Source organism: Chanodichthys erythropterus, chromosome 3 (genome assembly GCF_024489055.1).
Source record: "Chanodichthys erythropterus isolate Z2021 chromosome 3, ASM2448905v1, whole genome shotgun sequence".
Lineage (NCBI taxonomy): Eukaryota > Metazoa > Chordata > Actinopteri > Cypriniformes > Xenocyprididae > Chanodichthys > Chanodichthys erythropterus.
The window spans coordinates 58745236-58770661 of record NC_090223.1 but is presented as its reverse complement, the minus strand read 5'-3'; the positions used below and the strand labels follow the sequence as shown (position 1 = coordinate 58770661).

Here is a 25426-nt window from a genome sequence, read left to right as displayed (position 1 = left end):
AGGTATGTGAACAAGATCATTGTATGTGTCCTTTTTATTTGTTAAGCTTCCCTTACGAAAAGTAACAAAATAAAGTGAAGTTTTGATGTAATGAAACCATGTTCATAGTGGTTTACTTCCATTTGTATAACAACAGTAATCAAGGGACCATGTTTAAACTGGTTAACCATGGTATTACTAGAGAGACACATATTTACTGTAAAACCATTCTGAATTTATGTTTACTTTTCATAATGGTGAAGTACAATAATAATAATAATAATACACAGTGTGTATTCAAGTTAGTATCACTCTAAATAGTGTTGCCTTGGTAATGACAAACAAAATATATATGCTTAGGTAGGCCAACAGGAACTAGATCAACCTGCAGAACACGAGTCAGACGAAGGTCAAGAAACAGAGTGCCTTCTTGCAGACATCGGACTAAAAGATGTTCCACAATCAACACCTCAGAAGCCAATGAAAACTGGTGTTGAAAAAACCACTGGACAAGAAGACATATTACACAAGCATATGATGTTACTACTAACAAGTCCACAGACATCAGAGAAACATTCATATCCCTCCACATCCGGGACATATTATGCTCTTCCAGCTGTAAGGTGCCAGCAGTTTGTAAGTATGAGAGTTTCTGAATTTTGCATACAAGCTGGAAAATAGCTAAATATGCTGTTGATATAAACAACTGTAAACTGAATACATCTATTTGTACTGTATAATTATTATTATTATTTTTTTACTGTTTTAGATGTCTTTACACAAATACTTAAAACACCTTCCTTTTCTCTTGTAGAACGAACCAGCTGCCAGTGAAAGCGATCCTGATGACCTAAATATTAGCATGCTTTCATTAGATCCACCATCTGAAAAGAAGGATGCTAGTTTTGTTCCAGCTAGTTCCACATCTGACTCCAGTACAACCACTACGACAGAAGAAGAGGAGGAATATCCATGGCAAGAACGGAAATGGATTGTTAATGAATCAGCACTGATGACACAATTTAGAAGATTTCAAGATTGTGGTGCACTGATAACAGAGAAAAAAACACCACTTCAGGGAGCCTAATCACTGTTCTTTGGGAATGTGAACAAGGACATAAGGGCCAGTGGAATTCATGTCCTGATGTGCGTGGAATTCCATCAAACAACCTTCTAGTGTCAGCAGGTACAGTATTTACGGGATCCACATATGCAGGCATCTCTGAATGGGCTGCTGTGCTTAATCTTCAAGTACCACCCAAAACAACTTTTTATGCAATTCAGTCTTCTTACATCATACCTGCAATTGATGAGGCATTCAATGAACAACAGACAGCCTTACTGGAACATTTGAAGGCAGGAAGCACAGAAAAAAGGAAATACATTTATCTGGAGATGGAAGATCAGACAGGTAATTTGTGAATGGTAAATTTTTATGTGATATATTATGTTGTATTTAAAGTAACAATAAATATTGAAATCTGTGTTTCTGTTATATCTCAACACAGTCCTGGATATTCAGCAAAGTACACTACATACAGCTTGATGGATGACAATACAGACAAAGTGGTACACTTTGAGCTGGTGCAAGTAAGTGTTCATGACAATAGTGATATGTTTGGGGTAATGTAATTTTAATGTAATATATTTTATTATATGTATTATTTATAATAATGAACTACAAATTACCTGTGTGTAGATGGACAAAATTCACAAAGGTCACACATGGTCATTCTCAAAACAATGTTCAGTTTTTCTCTGAGATTTACAGATTTTCTGCAATTTTGGCATTTATTATAGGTTACAGAATCATCAAGCTCTGTAGAAATGGAGTCGACTGGTTTCAGGAGAGCAATCAGCAAAATCCTAGATGATGATATTGGAGTCAGTGTGGTGACAACTGATAGATCCCCATCAATTCGCAAGGTAATGCGAGTCGACTATCCAAACATCCATCATGAGTTTGATGTATGGCATGTGGCAAAAGGTATTTTTTTAATCAATGTCTAGTGCAGTAACTTATGTATCCTTTTCAATTGCTGTTTTGTTATTATAAACGCAGCAGTAAACTTACTTACTTACTTACGCCTACAACCCCTCTTGGGGCATAGGCCGCCGACCAGGGATCTCCAGCCATCTCTGTCCTGGGCTTTTCTTTCCAGCTGGTTCCATGTCACTCCCATGGTCTTGATGTCTGCCTCTAGATCTCGGCGCCAGGTGTTTCTTGGCCTTCCCCTTTTCCTTTTGCCTTGCGGGTTCCACTGCAGCGCTTGCTTGGTGGTGTTGTTTGCTGGCTTTCATAGAGTGTGCCCAATCCATCTCCATCTTCATTTCTTGATTTCTTCCTCTCTTCTGTAGCTATAGCTACAGAAACGCCAAAAGCAGTGAACTATTCACCACAAAAAAATTAAAATTGGCATTCTTCAAATTGAAGTGCCTCTTCACAGGGTAAACACTACATGACAAAATCACAGAAGGGTTGTAAATAAAACAGCTTTGTATGCTTTAGAATCTCTCTAGTAGTCATATGATGTCACAACCCTTGTGTGCACAGTCTGTTTTAAAGTCCGACACAGCTGATGATTGTGATGTTGAACAATACTTTTGGATGCAAATGAACATTTTCTATTTATTGTAGGAATGATCAAGAAATTGACTTCGTTATCCAGATATAAAGACAACAATTACTTAACAAGTAACATTACTTACAAGGACTCCTCTTCCCATTTGGCAGTACAAGCTGTCCCAAAAAATATATCGCAGCAGATCAAGCCATCTAAGGAAGACACAGTTGCAAAGCATTTGTCACGATTCTCTAAGTAGTTTTACACTCGCCGACAACAGTGTAAGTTAATTGTAGGAGGTGACACTGACGCTTTCTTTAGGGATGTGTGTGATGTTTGACATTGCTTTGTTACACTGGTATCCAAAAGTCAGTTTATCTCTTTAATAACTAAATGGTAAAAAAAAGATTATAGGAAAAATTCAGTAATTTAGATATTTAAATTATAAATGATCTATTAAACATTGTATTGCATTTGGTTATTTACTTCTAATAGGTTTTAAGTTGTTTATAATTTGGTTCATAACTTTTTTTTTTACTAGTGATTTGATAACTGTACATAACTGTTCATCAGATAAAGAAAATTAAACTGGTAAAATACTTGCTATCATGTAATGTGTCAGTACTCTTTATTCTAATTTTCTGTCTACCTCTATATAATGAAACCAGTCTGTTTAGTATTGCACATAGAAATGAACATGTATTGACAATTGTTTTATTTAAGGAATTCAAATACAACGAAAATTGACAATGACACCTGTTAAAAATTCAATAAAGTCATTAATTGCTTATAAATCAATAATAAATGGTAATGCCAATAAAAATGAAAAACTGCTTACATTACAGGTATTCAATATTTAAAATATATAGAACATAGTAACAAATTAGAAAACTTCAATTCAAATTTCTACTACATTGCAAATGCATTGTCTGCTTCTATGAAGCCCACATAATGTCCAGAGATGGATGGGTATTTCTCGCGGATGGCTTTCACCACAAAAGAGGGTAAAACTTTTCTATTTCTTCTGCCCAAATATTCCCCCTTCAGCATCCACTCCAAAACCACATTCTGGTTCAAATAAATACGGTTGGGCAAAAAAGTTCACGTGGTCTGTTGATATATCAAAATCGTCTTCCATTCTGATGACTTGTATGTGTAAATATCTTTAAATCGTCACAGTGGCAGGGAATACTTCCGCAACAACTGTGGACTTTGTAAACAATGAGTGACGTATACGCACGACAGAGATCACTTACGGCGCTTGCGCTAACTACGCTACAGTACATACAAACCTCACACTGGATGTCATGCGCATGCTCAAGGCAGTTTGACAGTGTTGTTTTAGAGGTAAAAAATGATATAAATACTGTTCCGTTTCTCACAAAAACCGATCGTTTCGTGTCTTAGGACATCAATGTGTCGTCACGAGCCACAGGATTTAATTTGGATTTGTCTGTGCATGTTTTATGGACTCTTTTAGATGAAGTTCCCATTGACTTCTATTATAAAACTGACAGACCTCAACGGTTGAAGTTAAAAATCATCATTTGTGTTCTACTGAAGAAACAAAGTCACCTACATCTTGGATGCCCTGGGGGTAAGCAGATAAACATCCAATTTTCATTTTTGGGTGAACTATGCCTTTAATTGTGGTGTAGGAGGACGAGTTGAACTTCATTTGTGCACTTGATGCCTGAATGTGTGTGAAGACTACTTTTGTCTTCAATTCTTAATGGCAACAGGGCCTCGTCACGCCAAAGGGTAACGCTGAATTTTTTTGACCCGCAGCAAAGGTCCAGGTCCAGCACAGAAACTGTGCATGTCTCTGATGTGGTCATTCTTATCACTTTCAACTGTAAATAAAAAGTAGAAAGCAAATTATGTTGAATATATGTAAGGGATAATTTATGGCTAGCTGTGCATCAAAGGTGCAGTATGTTATGTTTTTATATATATATTTATATTTATATTATATATATATTTTACACTGCGTTCCAAATAATTATGCAAGTGACATATCAGTAAGATTTCAGTACAATAAACATTCAGATTTTAGTTTTTCTAAGAAAATGTTTTTTTTTTTTTTTTATCCATGTCTTTTTAGATAACTGGTATCAGTCTCAGACAAAATAATTTGCCAGATCTATGGAAACCCTACTTGGAGGGATCAACCACATTATTAAGCAAGTCACAGTTCTCATGCAATATGGAGAGGAAGAAAGATCTTTCTGAAGATGAAAAGCATGAAATGGTGCAATGTTGTGCAAAAGGCATGAAAACAACTAATATTGTGTGAAACTGAATGGAGATTATCAAATTATCATAATATTTTTGAGTGATTTAGAGCACAGCAGAACTCGGTCAGATAAAGGCTTACTGATTAAAGTTCCTGTCAAAAAAATTAATTATATTAAAATGACAGCTATAAAAAAAGCCAGGTATTTGAAGCTGCTGGTGCCTCTGAAGTCTCAAGAAGCTCTCCATGCAGGCTGGCAGTTGTGCATAAAAAAATTTAGCCACTCTAAACCAAAGCTCACAAAGAAAAATGTTTACAGTGGGTTTAGAAATACATGAAGACTCATTTTTAAATAGTTTTATTCACTGACTAATCCTGTACTACAATGGATGGTCTAAATGGATGGATTTCTGGATGGTTGGTGAATGGCCACCACGTTCCAACAAGACTGCGACGTCAGCAAGGAACTGGCGGGTGATGATTTGGGCTGGAATATTGGGAAGTGAGATGTAAGGTCCCTTTAGGGTCTCTGGAGGCATTAAAATGACTTTTTCAAGATATGTGGAGTTCATAACTGGCCATTTTCAGCTATGGTATAAACAGGAGGATAGTGCATAGTACAATGCACTATGCACTATCCCATGCTGCAAAAAAAACAACAGGAACTTTCATTAATAAACCTTTATCTGACAGAGTTCTGCTGTGCTCTAAATCACTCACAAATCTTATGATAGTTCGATAACCTTCATTCAGTTTCACACAATATTAGTTGTTTTCATGCCTTTTGCACATCATTTCATGCTTTTCATCTTCAGAAAGATCTTTCTTCCTCCCCATATTGCATGAGAACTGTGACTTGCTTAATAATGTGGAACAACCTCCAAGTAGGGTTTCCATAGATCTGGCAAATTATTTTGTCTGAGACTGATACCAGTTATCTAAAAAGACATGGATAAAAAAAAATAAAAAAAACATTTTCTTAGAAAAACTAAAATCTGAATGTTTATTGTACTGAAATCTTACTGATATGTCACTTGCATAATAATTTGGAACGCAGTGTGTGTGTGTATATATATATATATATATATATATATATATATATATATATATATATATATATATATACACTGTATATGTATATACTGTATATGTCAACGACTGTTAAAGACTTATTGAAATCCCAACTGTGCATATTTGCATGGATCCAACTGTAAAAAATGTTTACTTCAAAATAGTGGCAGTTCTCACTGAGAAAAACCCAGTTAATCATGGTTGTAGTGTCATGAAATTTTAGACCATAGACCTAAATAAGATTTTAAAGAATATTGAAAATATTGAATATTTAATTGAGTAACTGTGTACTGTATATACTGCATTTTTATATCTTATCAATATAATGGCAATAAACTGCTTACCATTTTCCTGTAAACTGACCACTCCAAGAAATCAACTATTAAAATTCTCAAACTACATTTTTATCATGATTTTGTTCTGCTGGACCAAAACTTCACAGCCAGAACAGTAAATGATAAATTAACACAATAACACAATAAATCTTAAGAGCCAGAACAGTAAACTTATAAATTAACTCAATTAAATAATCTATAAATTGTTGTTAAAACAGTATAACATAACATAACGATTAACAAAATGTGGCTCCTAAAGTCAAGATTAATAGCCACCACCCCCGAGTCTCCCGGGGGCATGTTTCAGCTGATCGGCTGCAGCAGACTTTATTTGGGCCTCTGTGGCAGCGGCCCCATTTCATGACAGCAGCTACAATCAAAGCAAAAAAATCCACATGTAAAATAAATAAATACAGACACCACTGTTGTGGTTTAGCTTGCAGCAGAGATAGTAGTTGAAAATCAAGTACTCGAATCAATTAAATGAAATGGTTAGTAAATCACAAATCAAGTAAAACTACATCAAGCCTGATATTAAGCATTCCACACACATATATACGCACATATACATATAAACACATATACTTTTTTTTTTTTTTAATGACCATAATATGAAGCTAACCTTTTATTGCTGAAAATAATTTCTTGTCTTCAAATCGTATTTTGTCTTTTTGCCCTTCCCCTTCATGTTGAAGTGGGTCATTAGTTGATTGGTGAAGAGCCTAATCCAATCCAAGACATAAATAATATGCAATTATTACACACACACACACCCACACACTCATACAGAGACTGTTTACTGATACAAGAGTTTATTAGGGTAACCAATTAAATGAGTGAATGAAATACCTGTGAAAATCTGTTTATTTTTTTGTGCAGTATTGTCTGTTAGTGATGACCGTCTGACACCGATGCTCCGACACAAGCTTCGAACTCGGAGCAGCATTTTTCTTGAACTACTGCTTCGGAGCTTGCTTTGGTGCGGAAAAACACACGTGACCGATGACGTCCGAAGCAGTAACTGCTTCAGTTCTCTAAGTGAATCACGTGTGGTTCAGACCAGTCGATACTGCTTCGCATCGCGAGAGGCTTCATGACGCGAGACTTTGCTGCGCGCACGCTTCAGCAGCTTTTTAGGTGCGTAATAGGACTATATAGACACCCAAAATGATGCACAAGATGTGGATTTGTTGTATTAGGAGTTTGCATAGTTGTTATTTTCACTGCATTGTTTCATCATCTTCATGGAGCCAGCTAGGAAGAGAACCTGTTCTCCAATGTGGGAACATTTTTATTTTTATAAGTTAAATTGCTTTATTATACCTTGGTTATCCTACTGCACCTGGCTTATTTATTTCGTGGCTGGTTTATTTACATCATTCACACAAACCCTAGTTATACTTATACAGACATTATATTGCTATCTACAATTTCGCCACTAGATGTCACTGAAACGAAGCTTTGAATGAATGAACCCATTTTCAAAACAATTGATGAAGTGGTTCAATACTGATTCGTTGCTTCATTTGGACATCACTATTGTCTGTCCCATGATTTTTAGAGTCCCGACGGGAAACAGTGGCGGGAATTGTTGGTTCCGCTAAGATTGGAAATGTACCACTAATTATTGGAGGGTGGGGGTTTCAGGGACAACACAGCCGAGTTGTTACTGTTATTTCCTGTTCAACTTGATTAAGTGTAAATGGTTTTGTAGCATAAAAGTGTATTTGTGTGTTTGGAACATTATGAGAACATGTTTCCTCTAGACTCTATATATTTATGGGAATGTATGTAAAATGCTGTATGTGAGTTTGTCCCTCCCCATGGGATAATGGTGCTGGCCGCCAATATAAATGTGCATGTCTGCTTAATGGAGTTTGTTACTGCAGTGGAGAGTTGTGGCCTGAGGGTTGAAGGTATTCTGTGTTTGGTTCATTTAGTTTTCTATTTTGGTACTTTTTGTTGAAAATTATTTTTGAAAATATTATATTTTGTATTATTGATTAGAATCTAATTTGGATGTTTCTTTTTGGATAAGATTGTTTTTCATTAGTTTTGTCATATTTATTATTACATTATTGGGTTTGGATTAGTGATGGGAAACCGAGGCTTTCTGAAGCATTTGAGGCTTTCATCAAATTGTGTCGAAAAAGGGTTCATTACTCAAAGCTTTTAACACGGTGCACATTAGCAACATCTGGTGGTCAGACTTGTTTTCTTCACCATATCTAAATCATTGCGGAGCAGATCTACGGTTTGAAAAATCATGTGACCAAAGCATCGGAAGTCTGTGACGTACGGAATCACTTTTGTCTTGAATCAGTTCTTGAATCTAATCTGATCTAATGAGACCACCACTTGTGTTATGTGTAGCCTCACCTACTGATCAATAATATAAAACATACAATGATGTGATCATAACTGACATGAGTAGGCTAGTTGAAATAATTTGGATAAGCTGTTTAACCTCTATATTCTGTTCAGGGTTTCTTTGACCTATCATAAATCCGAACTCATAAAACATGATTAAATGAATTTTCCTTTTATGCATCAGGTGAAGCGCCAATCTTTTCAAACCAGCTGTCTTGACTTTCCAATACTGCATGACGTTCGAAGCTTCAAATATCATCAATCACATGGTATTGTCAATTTGATACAAGCATCGGTACAGTGTGTGATGCAATAGTGCTTTGAAAACTGCGTCAGAGCATTGGAGCCCCGGTATCAACCGTCCCATCAATAGTTTGGATTACTTATATATTTTGTAAGTTTAAATACATTTTCATTTATACTTTAAATTACTTGTGTATTCACTCTGCCTCTGTTTAATTCGGCCACATAATTTTTGGTGCCCATGAATGGGTTACCATTACAACTGGTGTCAGAAGTGGGATCTGTATCATTCCAGCTGACCACTGCATTTCGCCATTTGATTCTGATGCAGAGCTCCAGTGGAGGAATCACTGTCTGCGTTGTCACTCTGAGCAGCCTCTGCAGCACAATGTGGATAGACTGTTAATTTAATTGGTTCCTGCTGGTTGGCCAGCCCGTCATAATGGTACAAGTCAAACTCTTCCTCTTTGAATATTAGATCTATTTCTTCAAAAGCACTTATTGTAAATGAAATTATCACAGACAATAAACTAGACTTGCTGTGTTTGACAGAAACCTGTCGATTACATTACTTTAAATGAGTCTAGTCCTCAAGGTTATGACTATCGACACAATCCTCGACAGAAAGGCAAAGGGGGAGGTGTTGCTGTAATTTATAGTAATATATTCAGAACAATTCAAAAGAATTTTAAAATATAATTCCTTTGAAGTGATGGTGCTTTATGTAACATTATGTAAGTTGACATTTGTGCTGGCTACTGTATACAGGCCACCAGGGCACCATACTGACTGTATCAAAGAATTTGCTGATTTTCTATCAGAGTTAGTACTGGCTGCGGATAAAGTCCTTGTTGTTGGTGATTTTAATATCCATGTAGATAATAATAAAGACGCATTTGGATTGGCATTTACAGACATTTTAAACTCTATTGGAGTTAGACAACACGTGTCAGGACCCACTCATTGTCGTAATCATACCCTAGATCTAATACTGTTGCATGGAATTGATATTGATGCTGTTGAAATTCTACAGCAGAGCGATGATATATCAGATCATTATTTAGTCTTGTGTATAATACAATTAGCCAAGGCTACAAAACCACCACCCAGCCATAAATATTGTAGAACCATCACGTCTGCCACTAAAAATTGCCTTATAAATAATCTCCCCGAGCAGTTTCATCGCCTTAGTATACCTGACAACTTAGAAGAACTTGATGCTGCAACAGAAACTATTGGCTCTCTCTTTTCCAGCACATTAGATGCAGTCGCTCCTTTTACGTCTAAAGAAGATTAAGGAAACGAATACAAAGCCATGGTATGATGAGCACACTTGGGCTCTAAAACGAGCTGTTAGAAAAGCTGAACGTAGTTGGAAGAAAACAAAACGAAGTTTTTCGTCTTTCGTGGAAAGAAAAACTGATTGAGTACAGAACGGCTATAAGAAATGCTAGATCTACTTATTTTTCAAATCTCTTAATAGAAAACAAACACAATCCTAGGTATTTATTTGACACAGTGGCTAAATTAACTAGAAACAGATTCAACTGCTGACGTTTCCACAGCACAGCAGTAATGACTTTATGAACTTCTTTACTTTCAAGATTGATAATATTAGAGAGAAAATTAAAAACATGCAACCGTCTACAGTTTCCCTTCAGACAGTGCACTGTAGTGTCCCTGAGGTAAAACTAGAATCATTCACCGCTATAGGAGAGGAAGAATTATCTAAACTTATCAAATCATCAAAATCAACGACATGTATGCTAGACCCAATGCCGACTAAACTACTGAAAGAAATGCTTCCAGAGGTCGTAGGTCCACTTCTTGATATAATTAATTCATCCTTAACACTAGGATACGTGCCAAAAAACTTTAAGCAGGCTATTATTAAACCTCTTATTAAAAAACCTCAACTAGATCTGAGAGATTTTGTAAATTACAGGCCAATATCGAATCTACCTTTTCTGTCAAAGATTCTAGAAAAGGCAGTTTCAACACAACTGTGCTCCTTTTTAGAAAGAAATGGAATCTGTGAGGATTTCCAGTCAGGATTTAGACCATACCATAGTACTGAGACTGCTCTCGTTAGAGTTACAAACGATCTACTCCTATCATCCGATCGTGGCTGTATTTCTCTATTAGTGTTATTAGATCTCAGTGCTGCTTTTGACACTATCGATCATACCATTCTTTTAAAAAGACTTGAAAACTATATTGGCATTAGTGGAATTGCTTTGGCATGGTTCAAATCGTACTTATCTGACCGTTATCAGTCTGTAGTAGTTAATGAAGAGATGTCGTATCGATCACAGGTTCAATATGGAGTACCACAAGGCTCAGTACTAGGACCGTTGCTTTTCACTCTGTACATGCTGCCCTTAGGAGAGATAATTAGGAAGCATGGTGTTAGTTTTCACTGCTACGCTGACGATACTCAGCTCTATTTCCTCGCGCCCTGACGAAACCTACAAATTCACAAAACTAACAGAATGCATAGCTGACATTAAAAACTGGATGACAAGAAATTTCTTATTATTAAATTCAGAAAAAAATGATTATTCTAATCTTTGGACCAAAAACTTCCTCACGCAAAAAAACTTGAATACTCTCTAACACTTGACGGGTGCTCCATTAAACCTTCGTCCTCCGATAGGAACCTGGGTGTGCTCTTTGATACCAATCTTTCATTTGAAAGTCATGTTTCCAGTATCTGTAAAACCGTCGTCTTGCATCTAAAAAATATATCTAAATTACGACATATGCTCTCAATGACAAATGCAGAATAGTTGGTTCATGCATTCATGACCTCAAGACTAGATTATTGTAACGCTCTACTGGGTGGTTGTTCTGCTCGGCTTTTAAACAGACTACAGTTGGTCCAAAATGCGGCAGCTAGAGTTCTTACTAGAACCAGAAAGTATGACCATATTAGCCCAGTTCTGTCAACATTACATTGGCTCCCTATTAAACATTGTATAGATTTTAAAATCTAGCTAATTACTTAAAGCTCTAAATGGTTTAGCTCCCCAGTACCTAAGTGAGCTCTTAAATGCGGAGGACTAGAATGCATTATTGCGATCTCAGAATTCAGGCCAGTTGATAATACCCAGAATATCAAAATCAACTGAAGGCGGCAGATCCTTTTCCTATTTAGCACCTAAACTCTGGAACAATCTTCCTAGCATTGTTCGGGAAGCAGACACACTCTGTCAGTTTAAATCTAGACTAAAAACACATCTCTTTGCTCTTGCATACACATAACACATTAACAGATTTGAAAAATGTTAATGTATTGATAAAGGATTGTTACGCTGCAATAATTAGGTCGGCCGGAACCGAGAACATTTCCTACAACACTAGATATACCTGTACATCAGAATAAGAATGGCATCTACGCTAATATCTGTCTCTCTGCTTATCCTGAGGTTTGCCGGGTGCTGGATCCAGGCCGTATCCAGATCAGATGGAGAACCTGTGTCTGGACCTGACTACAACGTAGCCCAGGAGACAATGGGCCTACAGATCCAGTTCTGGCTGCATCTATAATTCAGATTTTTAATCTCTATAATAAAAATGTATAATTCAGATTTTGATCTCCATATCCATTTACATATATTATATATATCTTCCAAGGGGTTTTTTCCCTCCTAGGACTTTTTTCCCAGTGCTAGCACGCTGGGTTTTTCTCCTAGGGGTTTTTTTCCACCCCTGGGAGTCAGCTGACATTGGCTTAATGTAGCACCATCTTGTATATGTTACATATTACCACGCTTGTTTGTACAGCTTATTTTTAACCATTTCCCTTTTTTTTGTGCTTCTAATATTTAAAGCTGCTTTGAAACAATTACCAATTGTAAAAGCGCTATATAAATAAATTTGACTTGACTTGACTCTTTGCAGTGATCGGTTGCCAGGTCTTCAGAGGGACAAAAGAGCACACTGAAATGGCTCTCGCTGCACACTACCCATATTGGAAATTTGGGAGTTTTCAGCTAAGAGCCAACCTTACATATATTATAGTGCTCAAATAAAGACAGCATCCCAATGTTACAACATGCTTTAATCCCCTTAAGAAGTGTAAAATTTCCATTTTCATTTCATCATCAAAGACGTTTGAAACTGCACGTCCACAAAGCAAAAGATTTACCAATTCCTGTGTGCAGAAGCCATGAGCTCCAATGAGAGTGGAGGTTGGCACATCCATATCACTTCGTATAGTTGCAATAGTTCTGGAAAGAATGGCAGAGATGGTAAGTAGAATACAGCCAAAGGGACCAGACTCAAACTGTTTCCCATGCTTCTCAAGAACTAAAGTGAGATCATCTAAGGTCTCAACAGTGACGTATGTTATCATTTCTAGACTACTGTCTGATTTGTAGTGTCCGATCGGGGTGAAAAGACTTCTTCCTGTGTTTATTGCAACTGTGGCCCTCTTCATATTCCTGGCTCTCCATAGGATGTCAGCCAAAGCCAGACATAAACATTTTGTTCTCAAAACATTTGATACATCCAGTCTCACATCCAATGAATCACTCCTCGATTCTTCAAAGAGAAGCTTCTGTAAAACACAAGCCTGAACTGCTGCAAGGACACCACAGGGTCCTCCCTCCTTTTGTACAATCCCATACTTCAAACCTGGAGTATCTGAAAAGGTCAAATTCTGTTGTTTCCACTCCTCAGTGAAACAAGCCATAGAACCAAAGATGATCTCCTTCAGAGCAATGGCAGTCATCTGGCCCATGGGAGTCTTGTCTAAACTTAGTTCTGGCATGGGTGTTCTAGAAACATCACACAAGCTCTCCTCATTCTTTGTCATCCAAAACCATTTCCAACACATGGAGTCCATCCAGTTTTGGGCTGGGTGCCGAATTCTTTAAGCGATGCTTGACTTCTGCCATCCTCTCATGTGGTTCATTGTGGTCTATGATTCCTTTATGTAAATTAGAAAACATGCTGCTCTCCCCTTCAAGAGGGGCTGATGGTTCAGACTTTGTATTTGTAGTATTGAGGCCATTTATCCAGTTTGCTGATTCTCTAAAATCCTCTGCTGTTGCTGTAACAGATGAAGGTGCTTTTCAGCTTGGACGTCTGTTACTCTCCTGCAAAGAGCTGGCAACGGGACCCGCCATAATACCTCGTCTTAGCCAGAAAATCAGAAGCAGCAGGATAACAATTTCTAGGATCTTTTTCTCAATCTCTTAGTATGAAAATAATGGACTTAATGTATTTAGTTCTCCAGTGGAGTAAAGTGGAAGGACACGTTGGAGCCTTATGAACTTTCATTTAGTTGAATTTTTTATTTTATTTTTTCAAAATCTTAATGCATTAAACCATTAAAGAAGATTTTGAATTGTTTTACTATAGAGACACTTGAAGATATCGTTGAACTGTATTGATTTGTTTGTGTCTATCTACCGTGTGCACTGATGTTTCTCTTGTATTAGAAGTTAGCTTGTCCCAGCTGCTGTTCTCCTCAGTTCTTTTCCTATGTTTCGCCCTATGTTCTCTTTCCTCAGTGTGTTGTGTCTAGTCTCCTCTTTTTTTGGTTCCCCTGCAGGAGTCTTGAGCATGTTATTTCTGCTAGCCCTGCCTGCCTGTGTGCCTGATGTATTTGATAGGACTGTTTTTTCTGAGGCTTTGTCATTGTTCAATAAAGCTGAAGTGCCTCGCCTCATCTCTACTCAGATTTATCATGGACCTGTGCTAAATATGAAGTAGTTTATATTCACACACATGTGTATATATATGGCAAAAAGTAAAATAAGAAACTAAAACTGCCATTTGATAGCGGTAAATGTGTTAATAATGAAGTCGTTGATTGGATTCATCCAAACGGATGATTGATTCAGAAGTGAAGTAAATGGTTCTCTTGAAGCGGCACACACAGCCTGATTGGTGTATAAAATCAAAGTACAACGGTAGCACAAGAGCGAACAGAGAGCAGACTGCTCCGTAAGCTTTTGAATTGCTTTGGCTTTATTATCACACACTGATGAGTCTGTGCAGAGCCGCTTCGAGGCCAACAAGTCTTTTATTAATGGTCCGCTGAATCATTGATTTCAGTCGATTCGTTCAAAACGCCAATTCAGAATGAAACTTGGAAACTCTCCAAGTTTTTTTGAAATTTTCATTGACAAAATAGAACAAAATACACAAACTTGTGTATAAAATAAGAATTTGCTTACTGTTACTGAACTGCTGTATAAAATCAGTATTGCATTTGCTCTTGTTAGGCTAATGGACAAAAACAGCACTCATAACTTGTGTGATATTGCTGAACTCATATGATCTAAATTAGGGCTGTCACGATATTAGATTTTTCACACCATGGTTATTGTGGCCAAAAGAATTCACAATATCGATATATATTGTGATATTTATAGAAACCTTACAATTTGTCTACATAAATTTAATTCAATATTTAAAGCTGCTGTCTGCAATTTTTGGCCCTCTAGCGGTTAATAAACAGAACTGCACCCGTCTTGCGGAGGAATATTCTAGCCGGAGCTACTTTTCTCCGTGTATGTGTAGCAGTTTTACTCTGGTTGTTTTGTTGCTCTCAAAGAAGACAATACGGGTGGAGCAGGTCTCAGGATGATTTATTCTGAAGAAGCAGGTCTGCAGAAATACACAGAGCACAATTAATGTTTTTTGGGATACACGTCTCTCCCCTTCAGTGATCCATACAGCATGGAGAAAGCAGCACTCTTGTTTGAAGAGCGAAAGAAAGCAAAACCGACCTCATCAATAGCAAATGTGCTTCTCAAGATCACAATTTGCTCACTTAACAGTTACAAAACTTAAAACAAATAGGATAAATCAAATAAATTAAATAATTAAGATAAAACAAAGTCACAAAATACATGTCACCATTATATGGCAGAAAAGAAAAAAGAAAATATAGTTTCCTCACCGCTTACTCGCATCAGTGAATGAATTAAATGGGGAAAAATGTCAAAAGTTACAGATTTTGCACAATTTAAATTGAAAATATTAAATTTGATAACATCATGTTTGCATACAGACCTCACTCTTTTTTTGTATCTATCAAACTCGTATAAACTCGATAGTAAACACATTTCAAACATTTCTCAACATATAACACAAACAACGAACATACCTGCAGAAATACACAGAGCACAATTAATGTTTTTTGGGATACACGTCTCTCCCCTTCAATGATCCATACAGCATGGAGAAAGCTAGTAAGCAAAACCAATCTCGGTAAAATTCAAAATACAATTCACTGCGTTACATTTCATGACATCATCTTACATTACACAAACATTATTTATCTCATGAAATTAATCAATGATATTGTTTACACTTAGAGAAATCTCCTTACCAGCTCTCTCGTTTGAATAGCGAGAGAAAGCACAACTGACCTCATCAATAACAAATGTGCTTCTAAAGATGGCGCTGTTCACACATCGCACGAGGTATTGTGTGCGTCACCATTATGTGCCCCATACAATATTCTGCATTATTGGTTCCTACTAGAATTATGCATGTTATGCCTCATTATAACTCTGAACACAAACATGAGAATATAAGAAAATAACATAAGTTTTAATGACGTTCATTAACATTATTCTTTATATATATTGTAATATTTGAACCAGCTACATTCTCCCGCTGAACTTCACAAAACTTGTTCAATACGGATAAATAGCTGATCAAGAAGCCACACACAGAATAAAAACTCAACTGACATTCAATACACTCAACACAGCAACATATGCTTCCCAACCTACAGGGAAAGTGACCTAAGCAGGGTGATCAGGCCTACTAAGAGAACACTTATGAATAAGGTGCCCCAAACACCACTACTATGATTTCAATGTGACAGCTACTTTTAAATGAAGCTGAAGGTTTTCTGGATGTTGGTCTTCTCAACTTGATGTAAATTAAGTAACCTCAAAAGAAACACTTGTATGATCTATGTAACAGCTTAATCATCTTATGTCAATAAAGACCTGGTAACCCCATTAACTGAACTGCTTGTCTTCATGTTTTGGGTCATGTTCTGAATCAACCTGTTCATAGGTTTCACAAGCCTGCCAAATCTGATTCTGACTTGGGTCACCACTTGATTAGGGAGTGAATCCACAGGATAAGAGGTCTGAACATCAATTGAATCTCCCACAGATGCAGATACTGTATCACAAGTCAATCCTCCTTTACTTGAATCGGAAATGCTGTCACATTCCAAGAGTTCCTCCTGCGTTGCTGGAAACACAGATTGTGCAGACTCAGGATCCACTGTTAATTTAGGGACGCTCTTTGTCTTAGAAGATATATTGCTCAGCTTATCATCTGGAGCTACAGTCCCTGCTACCCAGCTGGCAGTTCGATCTTCATTGCTGCTTTCAGACATGGGCGTTACAACATCACTCAAAGCTACTCCACTACAGTCATCGGCTGGTTCACTGCTGTCACTGAATGAGGGTTCATCTTCCTCAGCCTCAATTGGCAGAAAGTTAGCCTGAAGGAGCAAGTTCCTATGAACAGTCTTTTCTTGAGCAGTGTGGGTGTTGTGGATACGGTAGGTGTGACATTGAGGATTCAAGGCAACAACTGTGTATGGGGTGACTTCCCATTTATCCGCCAATTTCTTGCGACCATGTTCGCCTTTGTTAGCAAGTAAGACTTGATCCCCAACTTCAATACTGCAACCTTTGGTCCTCTTTTTGTATAGGTCTGCCTGGCGTCGCTGACTGGCCTCAGCATTTTTCTGAGCAAGGGCCAAAGCCTCTTTCAAATTATCCCTCAATCTCACCATAGTCAATGAGGGCATCGTCCCTCTCCACACTGCTGAACATTACATCCACTGGGAGTTTCGGAACCCTGCCGAACATCAAATAAAAGGGCGCAAACCCAGTCGACTCATGGGCTGTACAATTATAAGCAAAGGTCAATGACTGCAACATCTGTGGCCATTTCTGCTTGGCTCTAGGTGGCAATGCCCTTATCATACCACCCAGTGTTCTGTTGAATTGTTCAACATGACCATTGCCCATTGGGTGGTACGCTGTTGTTCTTGACTTCCTCACTCCAGCAACTTCCAGCAAGTCATGGATCAACTTGCTCTCGAAATTGGCACCTTGATCTGAATGGATCCTTTCTGGGAAGCCATATACGCAGAAGTACCTATCCCACAACATCCTTGCAACTTGTTTCGCCGATCGGTCTTTACAAGGGAAAGCGTGGGCCATCTTAGTAAAGTGGTCTGTTATGACCAGGACATCCACACTGTGACCACTGGAATTCTCGGCTGACCAAAAATCTATGCAGACCAATTCCAGGTAGCTAGATGTTTTGATGCTTTCAAGAGGAGCTCTTCCTTCAGGTTCAGGAGTTTTACTCACTACACAGCGCTTGCAACATTTAACATGCTCACGCACATCCTTTTCCAAACTGACCCAGAAGAATCTCTGTCTCGCAAGGGATAAAGTCCTACCCTGGCCTTGATGCCCAGCCTCATCATGAATGCCTTGAAGAACCTGCTTCACCAGCGAACTTGGAACAACCTATTGCAATCTCCTTTTTCGCATCAGGAAATCCTTGCACACTCGGTATAGTATGCTGTCAAGCATTTTGAACTTCTCCCACTGTTTAAGTGTTTTGATTACCTTGTGAGTTTCTCCAGTTCTCTCACGTCTAGACGTTTTTCTTCCTCTTCCTACATAGAACAAGACTCTTGACAGGGTTGCATCGTCCTGCTGCTTTTCCTGTAAATCCCTCAATGAGAAAACTGGCAGGGGACTAGGACCTGGAGACAACAACTGGTGGGTATCCTGAGTGAGCCACTGGACCGCTCTATCCCTCACGCCTACTTCCCACTCTGTGTGAACATCAAGGACTGCCGAAACTTCAACACTGGTGAGTGAACCTGATTCTGAACCTGCACAGGGGTAATGTTTAACATTACAGGTGTTTGCACTCAACCTAAAAACATCTTGTATGGAATTTTCTCTGACTTGCTCTGCTTCTTCCAACAGCACACTGTACTGCTCAGACATCAGCCTCTGACTGACACACCCACGGATGAAGGGCTGCCTACTCAAGGCATCTGCGACTACATTTCTACTGCCGGGTATGTATTGGATGCTAAAGCTATAAGGAGCTAGCTTGGATACCCACCTCTGCTCGCATGCATCAAGCTTTGGCTTCGTCATAATGTATGTTAAAGGATTGTTGTCAGAGCCAAAAACTCTAGAAGATGAGCAGGGTATTTGGCTTGTGGATGAACGTGCCTTAATCTCTCCTTCCGGGACCTACAGTACAGCTCCTAACCCATCCATAGACGCATCAGTACATAGAATGAATGGTCGGCTGAAATCGGGGGGGAGCCAGCACAACAGATTCTAACAGGGCTGTCTTTAGCTTTTCGAACGCCACACTGTGCTCTTGCTTCCAATCATCGGGGTTCAGTCTTTTGAATGATGCAATGCCTCTCACAGGGGTCTTCTTTCCTCTGGGTGCAGCAGTCAAGGCAAACAGTGGCTTTGCGATACTGGAGCAGTTCTGAATGAAGTTTTGATAGTATAACACCATACCCAAAAAGGACTTTATCTTTTTCTGTGAAGGAGTCACTCCATCCGGCATCATGAGATCAGATACAGATATGGCAGAGATGGCGCTAACCTTGTCTGGATCTGTTGCCACTCCAGTGCCATCAATGACATGCCCTAGAAATTTCACACTTCTTCGAAGGAAATGGTACTTCTTCGGCGGCAACTTCAGTCCATGTGCACTGAGCCTAGAAAACACCAGCTCAAGCAGCTCAATGGCCGCTTCTTCATTTGGAGCGTACACGAGAAGATCGTCAAGATAGCATAAGAGAGTGAGAAAGTTCTGATCACCGAAGATGTTGATCATGAGTCGCATAAAACTGGCTGGACTGTTACAGAGCCCTTGAGGCAGATGGTTGAATTCATATAGGCCCATTGGAGTCATGAAGGCAGTGAACTTCTTGCTTTCTTCAAGACATTACAATGTTATAAAAACAAGAGGTTAAGTCCATCGCACTGAAGATCACATTCCCTCCCAAAGCTGCCAAACAGTCCGCCTGGTGAGGCAAGGGGTGGGCGTCCTTAACAGTCCAAGCGTTCAGCCAACGTTAGTCAACACACACTCTGAGGTCTCCTTTTTTCTTCCATACCAACACAAGAGGCGAAGCCCACTCACTATTAGACTTGCGTATGATTTCCTGTTCCTCCATCTCAGAAAGAACACTCCTTAGCTTCTGGTACTGCGCTGGTGGAACAAGGCGGTATGGAAGCCTGAAGGGACGGTCGTCTGACAATTGAATACGGTGGACAAACTCCTTGGCTTCTCCGCAATCTAGTTTGTGTTTGGAAAATACGTCCTCATGCCTCCTAATAAGCTGTACTAGCTGACTTCTCCAATAGTGGGATACTTCACATGACTCAATGTCTAAATCACCAAGACCAAGTTTCTGAAGGCTTTCACGGAGCTCGAAGGCAGGGCAATCTCCATCAATGCCTCCACTGATGCTGTGGTTCTGCACACTCAGCATCTTATCATTCTTGCGATCATGGTGCACATTGAGGTCCTCAACAGCCACAACAGGGAAGACGTCAGCTATTTTTGAGTTCCTTCTCAGTGTAATAGCCTTATCAAAGGGATTCATGATCCTGACTGGAACCCAACCATCACCAGACATAGAGGCAATGACTCTTCCCACCATGATGCCTTTCTTGTGGGTCTGCGCCTTAGGTGGCTCAATCACAACAGTACTTCCCATAGAAATAGGGGTGTTTGATGGAAGTTTACCCCACACGAGGTGTTCTTGTTTGGGTAACAGAGTAATGGCCTGGGCTAGTTTTGCAGTGTCCACAATATCAGGGATTTCACCACCCTTCCACCTGTTAATGTCCGACAACATGTTCAGGAACTGCTCAATTTCAGGTTCATGACATTCCAATAGCCAGAGGTTTGTTTGAGCTGAGTAAGTATGAACTTAATGACATTAGTTCCCAGAATCAATTGATCTCTCTGTCCGGGGACGACTAGTGTAGGCACACTCACTAACTTGCCATACATGTCCATCTTCTGACTCTTTTTGGTCTGACTTTAACACCACCACAGCCAATGAGAAGAACGTCCATGTGGCTGGTCTACCTGTGCAGCCATTCCCATGTTCAAAAGTTCACGCTCTGTTTCTTCATTGATCGTACACGCCATGGATCCGCTATCCAGTAGAGCTTGGACTGTGAGTTGGTCATTCAACAGAACTGAAGTATAGAACAGACTATCTGCCTTTTCCAACTTTGTGACACTCTGGAATAAGATGATACTGTTACTGGAGACAGACTTGCAACATTCATCATAAACATATAAATCATCATCCACATTGAGAGTTTGACATTTTGCACTCACATAATCCCTTCCCATACGTGAGTGTATTAGTTTCCCTGAGTATGCAGGTCAGAAGCAGATGGACTAGCAGGGCTGATGACTTTATGGCATTGTTTCTGCTGATGTCCAATCTCCAAGCACAACAAACATCTCTTTTCTCTCATACAATGTGAACGTGTGGAATGATTCCTATCACCGCAGACTCTGCACGGAGGTAAGCCGCGCCACTGAATTGTTCTCGGCTGTGAGATGGGAGCATTCTGACTTGTACGCTCCAGTACCTTTTCCAGCATACTTAAGACACGCTTTGTTTGATCTTTGAATCTTAATTGCTGTTACAACACGTTTGCATCTCGCTTGTTAACTTATCAGTCTCGCGCGCTCCTTTTCAACGTGTTCATCAAACAGCTGTGGTAACTTGGATCAGTCTACAAACACGGTGAGTCATGTCATCCTTTCCCACTGTTATCTCGTGTTCAGTTTGTCACATGTTCAGTGTAGCTCTCTCTGTCAGCGATGAGGGATTTACATGTCATAAATGTAGGGAAATAGTCAGGCTGACAGAGAGGTCTTCAGATACTGTTTTGGATGCGACTAGCTTAGTGAACTCTGTACATTGTTCGGTTCCGGCTGTAGAGCCCACGCAGCAGGGCACTTGGGTAACGGTGAGGCGGCCTAGCCATGGAAAACACCACTCTTCCGTTCCAATAAGAACAACAAACAGGTTCTCCCCACTCAGTGACGCACCCACTGAGAATCCTGTTGAAAGTGCCCTAGTTATTGGCGATTTTATTACACGGAACGTGAAAATAGAGACACCAGCCACCATAGTCACATGTTTGCCGGGAGCCAGAGCACCTGACATCAAAGCAAATTTAAAAGTGCTGGCTAATGCTAATCGTAAATACTCTAAAATTATTATTCACGTCAGCACAAATGATGTTCGACTTCGCCAATTGGAGATCACTAAAATTAACATTAAAGAGGTGTGTGAACTTGCAAGTACAATGTCAGGAGAAGTAATTTGTTCTGGCCCTCTTCCTGTTCGTAGGAGTGATGAGATAGTTAGCAGATTATCATCACTCAATGTCTGGCTGTCTAAGTGGTGTCCGCAGAATAATATAGGTTTCATAGACAATTGGAAAAGCTTTTGGGGCAGACCTGACCTGTTGAAAAGAGATGGTATTCATCCTTCCCGGGATGGTGCTGCTCTTCTCTCTAGTAATATGGCACATAGTCTCAGAACTAAAACATGACAACCTGGGGCCCAGGACAGGAAGCAGACAGACTGGCTAAACCGACCGTCTGCTAGCTGCCTCACGTTACAGAAGTCAGATAATTCCCAACACATAGAAACTCTTGCACCTAGATATTATCAAATAGAGACTGTGTCTGTACCCCGAATTAATAAAAACAAAAAACTTCCAAACCCATTTAATGGTAAAAATGTAATTGATGTTCAACGAATAAAAAAATAGAGATAATAATGATAAACAAATGATAAAGCTTGGGTTGTTAAATATTATATCACTTTCTTCAAAAGCACTTATTGTAAACGATATTATCACAGACAATAATCTAGATGTGCTGTGTTTGACAGAAACCTGGCTAAAACCAGATGATTACATTACTTTATATGAGTTTAGCCCTCAAGGTTATGATTATCGACACAATCCTCGACAGAAAGGAAAAGGGGGAGGTGTTGCTGTAATTTATAGTAATATTTACAGAATCAGCCAGAAGTCTTTCAAATATAATTCCTTCGAAGTGATGGTGCTTTACGTAACATTATGTAAGTTGACATTTGTGTTGGCTACTGTATACAGGCCACCAGGGCACAATACAGACTTTATCAAAGAGATTGCCGATTTTCTATCAGAATTAGTACTAGCTGCAGATAAAGTCCTTGTTGTTGGTGATTTTAATACCATGTAGATAATAAAAAAGACTCATTAGGATTGGCATTTACAGACATTCTAAACTCTACTGGTGTTAGACAACACGTGTCGGGACCCACTCATTGTCATAATCATACTTTAGATCTAATATTATCACATGGAATCGATATTGATGCCGTTGAAATTCTGCAGCAGAGTGATGACATCTCAGATCATTATCTAGTCTTGTGTTTATTACATTTAGTGAAAGCGGCTAAACTGCCTCCCTGCCATAAATATGGTAGAACCATCACTTCTACCACTAAAGATTGCTTTATAAATAATCTTCCTAATCAGTTTCATCACCTTAGCATACCAGACAGCTTAGAAGACCTCGATATTGCAACAGAAACTATTGACTCTCTCTTTTTTTTCAGCACATTAGACTCAGTTGCTCCTTTGCGTTTAAAAAAGATTAAGGAAATTAATCCAACACCATGGTACAAAGAGCACACTCGGGCCCTAAAAACAGCAGTTAGAAAAATGGAGCGCAGCTGGAAGAAAACAAAACTAGAAGTATTTTGCATTTCATGGAGAGAGAAAATGACTGAGTACAGAAAGGCCTTAAAAACTGATAGATCTGCCTATTTTTCTAAACTTTTAGAAGAAAATAAACACAACCCTAGGTATTTATTCGATACAGTGGCTAAATTAACAAGAAATAAAACTTCTGATGTTTCCAAAGAGCACAGTAGTAATGACTTGATGAACTTCTTTACTTGCAAGATTGATAATATTAGAGAAAAAATTATAACCATGCAATTTTACTTACTTTCATTTACTGCTTTAGGAGAGGAAGAATCTAAACTTGTTAAATCATCAAAATCATCCACATGTTAGACACTATACCGACTAAGCTATTAAAAGAGATGCTTCCAGAGGTCATAGATCCTCTTCTTAATATTGTTAATTCATCTTTATCACTAGGATACATACCAAAAACCTTTAAGCTGGCTGTTATTAAACCTCTTATTAAAAAAACACAACTCATTAGTCAATTACAGGCCGATCTCAAATCTCACTTTTCTGTCAAAAATACTAGAAAAGGCAGTTTCATCACAACTATGTTCCTTTTTAGAAAGAAATACTATCTGTGAAGATTTCCAGTCAGGATTTAGACCATGCCATAGTACTGAGACTGCTCTCATTAGAGTTACTAATGATTTGCTCTTATCATCAGATCGTGGTTGTATCTCTCTATTAGTGTTACTGGATCTTAGTGCTGCTTTTGACACTATTGATCACAATATTCTTCTAAACAGACTCGAAAATTATGTTGGCATTAGTGGAATTGCATTGGCATGGTTCAAATCATACTTATCTGACCGTTATCAGTTTGCAGTAATAAACGATGAGATGTCATATCAATCACAAGTTAAATATGGAGTACCGCAAGGCTCAGTACTAGGACCGTTGCTTTTTACTCTGTACATGCTACCCTTGGGAGATATCATTAAGAAGCATGGCATTAGTTTTCATTGTTACACTGATGATACTCAGCTCTATATTTCTTCGCGCCTTGACAAAAATCACCAATTAGCTGATATAAAAAACAGGATGACCAGTAATTTCCTACTACTAAATTCAGGAAAAACAGAGATTCTAATTTTTGGACCAAAAACGTCTTCACGCAATAATCTAGAATACTGTCTAACACTTGATGGCTGCTCTGTTAAGTCTTCGTCGTCAGTTAGGAACCTGGGTGTGCTCTTTGATACTAATCTTTCATTTGAAGGCCATGTTACTAGCATCTGTAAAACTGCATTCTTCCATCTGAAAAATATATCTAAACAACGACATATGCTCTCAATGAAAAATGCAGAACAGTTAGTTCATGCGTTTATGACCTCAAGGCTAGACTACTGTAACGCTCTACTGAGTGGTTGTTCCTCCCGCTTGATAAATAAATTACAGCTCGTACAAAATGCAGCAGCTAGAGTTCTTACTAGAACTAGGAAGTATGACCATATTAGCCCAGTTCTGTCATCACTGCATTGGCTTCCTGTTAAACATTGTATAGATTTTAAAATCTTGCTAATTACTTACAAAGCACTAAATGGTTAAGCTCCCCAGTACTTGAGTGAGCTCTTAATACATTATAGTCCTTCACGTTTATTGCAATCTCAGAATTCAGGCCAGCTGATGATACCTAGAATATCAAGATCAACTGCAGGTGGTAGATTCTTCTCCTATTTGGCACCTAAACTCTGGAACAATCTTCCTAGCATTGTTCGGGATGCAGACACAAAAACGCATCTCTTTAACCTGGCATACACATAACACATTATCAATTTATATTTTCAA

At 38.6% G+C, this 25426-nt stretch overlaps 1 pseudogene; it reads right to left on the bottom strand.

The window, feature by feature from the left end:
• Positions 1–2179: 2179 nt before the first annotated feature.
• On the bottom strand, positions 2180–13866 carry LOC137005143 (probable ubiquitin carboxyl-terminal hydrolase MINDY-4; annotated as a pseudogene).
• Positions 13867–25426: the final 11560 nt, after the last annotated feature.